This window comes from Salvelinus namaycush, chromosome 21 (assembly GCF_016432855.1).
Source record: "Salvelinus namaycush isolate Seneca chromosome 21, SaNama_1.0, whole genome shotgun sequence".
Classification (NCBI taxonomy): Eukaryota; Metazoa; Chordata; class Actinopteri; order Salmoniformes; family Salmonidae; genus Salvelinus; species Salvelinus namaycush.
Window position 1 is genome coordinate 41,392,393 of NC_052327.1, and position 9,750 is coordinate 41,402,142.

Genomic DNA, 9,750 nt, shown 5'->3' on the forward strand with positions numbered 1-9,750 from the left:
ACCTTTCATTTGCTGTATTGGACTTGTTAATGTGTGAAAGTTAAATATTTCTAAAAAATATATTTTGAATTTCGCGCCCTGCACTTGAAGTGGCTGTTGTCATATTGTGGGTGGCCTCGGGCTTGCAGCCAGAAGAAGTTAACCCGAGCTGCCGTCAAACCAAAACAGCCTGCCTGCTACTTATCGATAGACTATTTTTCAACTTGTCAATTTCAAATCATTTTCGAACAAGTTTTATTTTCGAACAACAGTTTGAATTGAGGTGTGTTCAGCCACCTCATTAACTCACATAGAAGTAGCCCATTTCACTGCTGCGGACAATTTATGTTTGAGGCTAAGCAGTCTTGCACAAACTTTTTTCCCTGGAACATTTTCTGGCTGGCTCACATTGCCTTCATTGTTGTTTTCTTTACAAATATTAACTTTGTACATGTCTACGTTCCAATCAAATTAAGTGACTTATTTTCTGTATATCGTTGTGTTGTTTCTACTGTAGCATACACTATGTATGTATGGAGCATAATGTATTTACAGTTTTATTCACATGATTTCAAGTACTAGCGACAAATCATGCATTCCAATTATTGCATACACTGTAATGGACACCTATGATGTGTATTCAATATTTTTTTGAAGGTTGTACTAATTATGATGAGCTAATGTTAAGCTATTGCCAGCTATGTGTGGTGCCATGTTTGTTGACATTTTACAATGCATTCTGGGTGTTACGTAAATGTCTGTCAGACCAAAGATGTTATAACAAAATGAGGTGAAGGAATGGTTCACCCATATTTCGAGTAAACTTCTGGAAGTGAATGAAGGGCAGTGAATGATCGTAGACGACACACCCCCTTCAACATTCATACTGTGTACAGACCAAACTCGTCTTGTCTCTTCTTCTTATCTTTGGTTGACGTGAAAAACAAACATGATGGCGTGCACAAACTACCCATCGTCTGATTAATTTTTAGAAAGTATTTTACTCAATTATTTCGATCAATGGTGAGCTCACCCGTGATGTGATGAATTGTAAATAGTAGCTAATTGCTATTAACTAATTCCTATTGTGATTTCTGTCAGCCGAGAGTTAGCTTAATATGAACGATTTTGTTACGTCAACCTTTCCTCAGTTAGCGCTAGGACTAATATAGCTTACATTTTCCAGTTTGGATGATTGTGTTATGCTGTTGGTATTTCTATGAATGTCTGAACATTGCATCCAAAATTAAACTTGTCACACTCAGGACAAAACTTTGTAAGGACTGTGTTTTTGCTAAATGTTTCTTTGAAAAAACAGTGTGACCAGCTCAAACGCTGACTGTTGTGTCAATCGGAACTGGACGTTCTAAATAAGCATTCTACTCACACCGGTTTGAGCGTATGCTGCAGGGACCACTGAAGAATGATCACACTGTTTGTTGGTACATGTCAAAGGGTTAAGAGAGAAGGGAATAGCATCATAACTTTAAAATACGAACCTAAAACTTTTGGCTCACATCAATTACGTGAACTGATGTAACAGTCAATTGTATTTCCTCTGTTGTGTAAATGGGTCAAAGTAAGCAGTCAAAATAACCATAGGAGCTGTCCATGGTAGTGAAGCACACACAGGGCATATTCAATAGGGCTCAGAAAGTAATGCACTGCTGAAATCTGTCTCCCCCTCTATTTGAACCATTCCTAAAATTGGAACCAGCTCATTCCCTTAACAACAAATACATTGATATTGTGTTTAGTGTTGTCTAAACAACAAATATCTAACAACTGAAATGATTGTTGAATTATGCACACAACAATATTTGGGGGTCTTCTAGTTCGTGTTATTCTTGTAAAACTTCACTGAGAGACAGTGGTGGGTGGGGGAAAGAGGAAGGAGTAAAGGAGAGGAGAGTGGAAGGTAGAGAGGTTAGGAGAGGGAAGGAAGTAGGTAGGGGGTTAGATGGGGTCACAGACTCAGGGCGCAGGATGAATAAAAAGCGGTAGACCTAAGAGAAGTAGAGGGGAGAAAATCATTAGGGCTCAGTGGAGTCTCACAGCCCAGTGACCTGGATAACGACAGCTCACCCTGAAAACAGAAAAACAAAACAATAGCACCAGGAGAGGCCAGTATACAGACTACATAGCATTGTAATGTCACCTTCCAGGTACCTGTTTGGAATTGAAGTCAACCAGCATGGCCCCTTGAAACAAACACCATTACATGGTTGAGGTGGATGTTGTTTCAAAGCCTAACACAACAAAATGGACAGCACTTTCTAAGGTGATTATTAATTCAAAACACCCATATGCATAAGCATAGAACTATAAATGAGCCCAAGCCCCCCCAAAAAACTGAATTAAAATAATGATTATGCCATTGTCCAATATTACATATTACAGTGAATTTGTATTTGATTTTGAATAGCCTAGTAATAGGTCATTTTTTATATTTTCATAATTAATAGAATTACATTACCTTTAGCTACTGAATAACTCACCACCATGAGTTTCCATCTCTTCCCCTCTCTCCTTCATCCTTTCTCCAGCGCGTAGAGAGAGGGTCTGTCAAAAGAGGGTCTGAAAGATGTTTGTGGAACATGTAACTATCGATGTCCCAATAACAGCAAATGTTTCCCCTCCCAACTCAGACCACTCCCAGACAGTACAAGTACACTTCTTACTTGAGAAATTTCCCTTTTGCTAAGAAGCCTTTTTTTTTTTTTGACAATTTTAATTTAAAACAATCATTTGTTAAGCATAAATTATTTGTTATTGAGATAAAAACAGCTGCATTGAACATTTAAAACCTGTAGGATCTAGCAGGGCTGGAATCCCTTTGATGTTACTGTCAACTTCTCTCTCTCTCTCTCTCTCTCGCTCTGTATGCATGTATCATCAACTCTTGGCTACACTCTTAGAAAAAAAGTGCTATCTACAACCTTAGAGTTCTTCAGCTTTTTAGTTGAAAGTAGAACCCTTTTGATTCCTGGTAGAACCCTTTTGGGTTCCATGTAGAACCCTTTCTACAGAGGCTACTTCATGGAACCCAAAAGGGTTTTGACTGGAACCAAAAAGGGTTGTACCTGGAACCAAAAAAGTTCTCCTGTGGGGACAGCCGTAGAACCCTTTTGGAACCGTTTTTTCTAAGAGTGTATAGATTTGAGGTGTACTGTAAACATGATGCAACATGTTGAAAACAACACATTTCGAATAATGCTGTGAATATATAAAGGTGAGCTTCATTAACGACAACAACAACAACTACAACAGTGATCTATTAGCTACATAATTTCCATCATCATCATTGACATAATCTTCATCACAATCATCATCATCGTTGTTGTCACCATCTTCATCTTTGTTGTCAATAACAACAACAATCCTTGTTGAGTCATTACAAGCCAATACTCTGTTTGTGTGGTTATCTGCCTCCATATCCATGCAGTGTTGTTCTTGCAGACTACCTTTTAGAAGCTATGGCATGACTGTCTCACCCTCTCCTTATTTGTTTATTTCTTGAAAGTGAATAAAATAAATGCTTCCAGGTTTGTTATTTCAAACATTTAAAAAAATACAAGGCAAAATGCATTGCCATTAAATGGAAACTTGTTAAAAGTAGATTTTGAAGGGATACAAGAAAACACTTCTATTCAGAGGGAATTATTAATGTCAGGGATATTCCGCTAAGCCCAAGTTTTGCACATTTAATAAGCCGAGATCTTTTGAAAATTCATCTTGACATTTAAACTGGTGAGGCCTGACAAGGCGAGGAATCTATTTTCGTTACCAGTTAAGGGAGAAAAAATGTCCCCATGTTCTTGAATTCTGAAAAGCATTTATGGGGGGGTGGGAGCATTGTATCTTTGAAAGTGCTCCATCAGATGTCAGTCCTAAAGAGGAGAGTTGCCAAAATCTGTAGAAAAATCTCAAATAATTACTGCAGAGATATAGCAGAAGCTGTAAATATTTGATGGCAACTCTCTCTCTCTCTCTCAGTAAAACGTTGTCTAATCAAGGCTCCAGCCAATCCAGTTGTTGGGAGGATATTATTTGAAAGAGTAAAAACTGAAGACTAGAAACTTGAATCAGAACTGAATAATTATTTGATCCAACAACTTTCACAGATGGTTAAATGTAGTAAAATAACTGGTCTGATTACTTTGATAGACTACTATATCAACCATATTACTTTGGATTGTGGGGCAGTTAGGTAAAGAAAATATCCGTTGGTGTGTGATTAAGATGAAAACATTACATTGAACTACTTTTGGGTACCTTAACATTTTAACAACATTAAAAGTAATGTCTAAAACGCTTCTTAGTTTTCAAAATAGCAAAGAAAATGTGTAAACTTCACATTTACTTACCTTTCAGATCGCAAGGCGAGCTCCCATGAAGCTATTAACACTTCATTAATGTGCAAATCAGTTAAATTCATACACTGGCTGGCATTTATTTATTTTTTACTTCCCTTGTCTTACTAAAGTCTGTTATTAGTCCTATTTGTATTTATTTTTCCCTACCTCCCTTCCTCCATCACATGGCATAGGAATAGCTCAGTAATACAACAGTACACTTGTGGATACAATATAATGCAGCACCCAACAGAATAATTTTGACCTCACAAATACCAAAAGGGATTTACAACAACTCATTAATTAAATGAACACCCTATGGAAAAAAACAACCTGCCAATATTTAAGATTGAAATATGAAAAAGTAGTTTTTTGTGGAATAGGTATGTCATGAAGTTGTTGATTTTATGTTATATACTTACATGAGTATTGGCTCTTATCAACACATTAACTTCTTATGGCTGCAGCCCGACGCCGGTACACTTATGACAACAGCCACTTCAAGTGCAGGGCGCGAAATTCAAAATATATTTTTTTTAAATATTTAACTTTCACACATTAACAAGTCCAATACAGCAAATGAAAGGTACACATCTTGTGAATCCAGCCAACATGTCCGATTTTTAAAATGTTTTACAGCGAAAACAGCACGTATATTTATGTTAGCTCACCACCAAATACAAAAAAGCACAGACATTTTTCACAGCACAGGTAGCATGCACAAAGCCAACCTAACTAACCAAGAACCAACCAAACTAACCAACAAACAACTTCATCAGATGACAGTCTTATAACATGTTATTCAATAAATCTATGTTTTGTTCGAAAAATGTGCATATTTCAGGTATAAATCATAGTTTACATTGCAGCTACAATCAGAAATTGCACCGAAAGCTGCCAGAATAATTAGACACCAACGTCAAATAACTAATTACTCATCATAAAACATTTCTGAAAAATACATAGTGTACAGCAAATGAAAGACAGGCATCTTGTGATTCCAGCCAATATTTCCGATTTATTAAGTGTTTTACAGCGAAAACACAATATAGCGTTATATTAGCTTACCACAATAGCCAGAAACACATGCCATTTCCCAGTAGCAAAAGGTTAGCGATCGTAACAAACAAGCAAAAGATATATAATTTTTGACTAACCTTGATATTCTTCATCAGATGACAGTCCTATAACATCAGGTTATACATACACTTATGTTTTGTTCGAAAATGTGCATATTTAGAGCTGAAATCAGTGGTTATACATTCTGCTAACGTAGCTATTTTGTCCCACAACGTCCGGATTTTTTTCTGACACTTTTTATGACACACATATTCTGACCAAATGACTATTCATAAACATAACTAAAAAATACATGTTGTATAGGAAATGATAGATCCATTAGTTCTTAATGAAATCGTAGTGTTAGAATTCTAAAAAATAACTTCATTACGACATCCACTTCGGTATAGCTAGAGTACCCAAACGTTGGGCGCCGACGACTAGTTCACATGCACGACAGATATATGAAATAGCATCATAAAATGTTTCTTACTTTTGGTGATCTTTCATCAGAATGTTGGACAAGGGGTCCTTTGTCCAGAACAGTCGTTGTTTGGATTTAGAACGGACACTTTCCCTCTCGATTTAGGAAGCGCACTAGCCAAGTGGCACGAATCGCTCCATCGTCAACAAAGTCAGAGAACGGAACACGGCAAAACTCCCGAAAAATTTTCAATAATCTGATTAAACTATATTGAAAAAACATACTTTACGATGATATGGTCACATGTATCAAATAAAATCAAAGCCGGAGATAGTAGTGGCCTATAACGACAGCTAAACAGAAGGCAAATCCATGTCTCTCTTCGCGCCTTCCTGAAAACAGGAAATGGAGGATACGTCATTCCATGAGCTGTAATTCGAGTCCAGATCAAGTTACACAGTCCATTTCTTCTCTCACTCCTTGTCGACATCTAGTGGAAGACGTATGAAGTGCATCTAAACTAATAAATAACAAGGGATTTAATAGGCAGCCCCTGGAACAGAGCCTCAATTTCAGACTTTCCACTTCCTGTCAGGAAGTTTGCTGCAGAATGAGTTCTGTTTCACTCACAGATATAATTCAAACGGTTTTAGAAACTAGAGAGTGTTTTCTATCCAATAGTAATAATAATATGCATATTGTACGAGCAAGAATTGAGTACGAGGCCGTTTGAAATGGGCACCTTTTATCTGGCTACTCAATAACCCAAACAGGTTAACAATAACATACAATTTAGTTGAGAACAGAAGAATGAATGTCAAGTAAAGTACATAATATGAGAAGGAGGCAGTCTTGGCAGAAGTAGGGAGATTTTTTTATCTCAGTTCTGGCATGTGGGATAGTGAAGAGGTGGGTGCTACAGGTGGTTCTGCCAGTCTCGAAGGTGGACATGAAGAGGGAGACTGTAAAATCCAGGCACAGCTGTTCTCGTTGCTCTTGGAGTGTTGCCAGTGCTAGTGTATGTAGTGCATCTGTGTATCTCACTGTGCCCAGGATGATATTTCAAGCACAGGTCCCTTAGCAGATTAGATCAAACCACATGACATTAACAGTAGCTGTAGATAATGTAAGGAAACGTGGGATCTTGGAGGGTGGTTAAACATGGAGCACATCAAGTGGATCCAGGTCTGGGGAAGGGATACGGTATGCGTCTCAGAGCATGGCAGAACCCCTAGATCCTGAAGAACAGGAGCCGAGTAAAAGGGAAAGGGAAAGAGACAGAGGCATAGAAGGATGCACAAAGAAAACACAGGTTACAGGTAGATCCAGGCCAGTTTGAATTGTCCCCATATTGCTTACACCTATCCAATCCACTCAGGTCTACACAAGTGTATAGGGTGTAAGTGCTAGGTGTTGATTTGGAATTCAGGATAAGCTCTTTCTTAATTTGTCTTGCTTTGGTTTTTCATGTCCTCTCTCTTCCTCTCCTTTTTAAAATGGATTGGAGGAGAATATCTGAAGTTCCTCGCCAGTAAGGGTATTATTCTTAGGTTGCTGGTTTGGTTAGGGCGTGTTCACCTTTGGGCGTCAGTCAGAATGCAAGGCACAGTGAATGGTTGACTTGTAGATTACTTGGAAGAATAACAGTATATAACAGGCAGAGAATGTACAGGGCTATGGGTTGATGAATAGGAAGGCTACTGCGTATACCATTGATCCATAACTATGGGTGTGGAAGAGTGAATGTGTGGTTTCTCTAGGTGAGAGCAGAAAACAAAGTGCAATTCATGTCAGGATAACATTTTTTTAAATGTTTTATTTAAACTTTATTTAACTAGACAAGTCAGGAAAGAACAAATTCTTATTTACAATAAGGCCTATCCCGGCTGAACCCTCCCCTAACCCTGACGACGCTGGGCCAACTGTGCGCCGCCCTATGAGACTCCTGATCACGGCAGGTTGTGATACGTACATAGAAATACAATGACGTTATGATACCACTTACAATATAAACTATAAAGGCATCACTATAAACATGTTACTACATATAAAAGGGCTTAAACTATAGCACCACTAACACATTAATGACTAGGCCATTCAAAATGACTGAATGGATGGAATATGACTAATTCATATAAGGACCCCGGAAAGGGTGGGACCTAATACAATTTCCAACGTAACATGCTCCGGGGCCACTTTAGGCTTGACCAACTAATAATTACTAACTCCCTTAACAATCCAAATAATCTGAAAAGGCACATTAACATGCTATAATACTCAAAATGGTATGCATATGTAACAGTATAACTTTAGTACGTCCCCTCGCCCCGACCTCGGGCGCGAACCAGGGACCCTCTGCACACATCAACAACTGCCTCCCACGAAGCATCGTTACCCATCGCTCCACAAAAGCCTCGGCCCTTGCAGAGCAAGGGGAACCACTACTTCATGGTCTCAAAGCGTGTGACGTCACCGATTGAAATGCTATTAGCGCGTAGCACCGCTAACTAACTAGCCATTTCACATCCGTTACACATACACGAATCTAATACAAGGAGTGTAAGAGCACCCTTCTAACCGAAATGACTGGTGTGACCGCGACCAGTAATGAAAAACACAGACAGGCCGCACATGTTAAAAACCCACTACAGTAATAACCAAAGAAAACCGTGTGTACGTGTTTACTAAAATTATTGATGCGTCATACCTAGAGTGAGAACAGCTCGAGAGAGGCAACCTTTCGTACAAAGCCACCGCGTGACTTATTTACTGACCTGTGTCTGTGCCTGTTTTGCTACGCTTTTACAATGTTGGTGGGTATATCCGTGGTCAGTGGACGGTTATGAAAAGAAATTCGTTGTTTGCATCACAGAGCGGTGGCCAGGAAATAATTAAATCCAATTGTTAGATGCTACTACCCCCCTTCAACTCAAAACCAAACATGGATGTCAATTAGTGATGGGTCGTTCAGCTCTAAGAGCCGGCTCGTGTTGGTGAGCGTTGGGAGTTGGCTCGCATATCAGAAGAGCCGAATCCATTTATAAAAATATAAAAATAAAGGTATGAATAATCAAACTTTTAAATTAATAGAATTAACTAATTCAAAGAACAAAAAAAATTATAAAATAATATAGGCCTAAATGCTCAAGTGCACACACATTCGTTCTGACTGTCTGCTCAGACTAACAGCCTCACCTGTTGTTCCTGTCAATCAGACACGCAGTGTCAACCAATGAACCAAAGATGCATCAGGGAGGGCCGAGCCAACTCACTTACAGTCACACACTTAGCAGCCGAGGAGAGAGAGAAAGGACAGCTGTGAAAGCAACAGCTGGAAAATGAGTCGGAAGCACAGTAGCATTTGGATGCATTTTAATAATGTAGACAATGTTAGAGCACAGTGTAGAATTTGCCAAAACAAAATCTCATATAAAGCCGGTTCTACGCACAACCTACACTGGCATATGCAAACTGTGCACCCGACTGTGAAGCTAGCTGTGGCGGAGCTTCAAGAAACTAGTGGGCCTGCTAGTGATAGTAGTCAAGTAGGCCTACTCCGCGACGCACATCGACGCAGTCTTCTATGGACCAGTTTATACCAAAGTCTATGTCTGTAGCAAAACAAGGCCAAATTGATATTGCATTGGCTAAAATGATTGCTACCGATTTCCAGCCATTTTCGATTGTGGAGGACAGAGGTTTTAGAAATTATAGCAATAGCCTAGATCTAATGGACACAATTCCAAGCATGAAAACCCTTTCAAAATCACTTGTTCCACAACTGTACGAGAACACACAGGCTTCAGTGCGGGAAAGAGTCAAAAAAGCTACTGCAGTTTGCCTTACCACTGACTGCTGGACATCAAGAGTAACCACTTCTTACTTGTTGGTTACATGTCACTTCATTGAAGATTTTTCTATGTCTAGCTGTCT